The 769-nt window shown below is 37.8% G+C and overlaps 1 protein-coding gene across 3 annotated transcripts in view; it reads right to left on the bottom strand.

Annotated features, from left to right (window-relative positions):
• Positions 1–769, bottom strand: part of LOC102675710 (potassium channel subfamily K member 18-like) — a 42,093-nt gene that overhangs the window by 31,431 nt on the left and 9,893 nt on the right. The window lies entirely within an intron of this gene.

Below are 769 nucleotides of genomic sequence, written 5' to 3'. Positions count from 1 at the left end.
CAAAAAAAAAAAAAAAAAAAAAAAAAAAAAAGAGATTCAATTCATGTGAAAACAAACTTTCTCTCATCCACAGTTCCGAAAAATTTTTCTACCATCGTCATCCCCGTCAAGCATTTTAATTAAAATCCCCCTGCATCAGCGGTCATCAGTCACCGCGGTAAAGTTGAACGATTATGAAAAGAAAGGAATGCCTGATCGAGCATGTTCTCGCATTATCTATCTATCTTATTACTTAATCAACTATAAGTTTACGCTGACCATTCGACACCCGCCGCGTATTGCATAAAAAGATCGGCAAAAGGGAGAAAGAAAATTCATCGTTGAAAAGTTAGAAACGATATTGTCCGAGATATTATTCGATCGAGTTTTTTTTTTTTCTTTTTTTCTCCAAGAGTAACTGCACGACCGTTCCAGGAGTGTTGTTCCATCGAATTATGGATCGTATTCGAGGGATTACGAAGGCGGAAAGGAGCGTGAATATCGAGGACCGGCTGTTAAAATTGTTTACCGCCCTTTCTCGCGCCGGGTTTCGCCGACTGCCGGATTTCTGCTTCCGCTTTTCAAACTTGCTCGAATAACTCATTCTTCGTGGAACAATAGTCTCGAAGAGGCTGAATTTTTCTGGTGAACGCTGTTAAGCTTTTGCTCCCTACCTTTTGCAAATCTGTATATAACTCGAGTTAAGATGAGAATAATAAAAATGAGATTTAGGAAACTAATATATCTATATCTATTAAAATAATCGAGAAACGATTCGTTCGTTAATTGA

This window comes from Apis dorsata, unplaced genomic scaffold, assembly GCF_000469605.1.
Source record: "Apis dorsata unplaced genomic scaffold, Apis dorsata 1.3 scaffold_5, whole genome shotgun sequence".
Classification (NCBI taxonomy): domain Eukaryota; kingdom Metazoa; phylum Arthropoda; class Insecta; order Hymenoptera; family Apidae; genus Apis; species Apis dorsata.
Note: the sequence above shows the minus strand (reverse complement) of the source record. Positions and strands in the feature narration are given on the sequence as shown.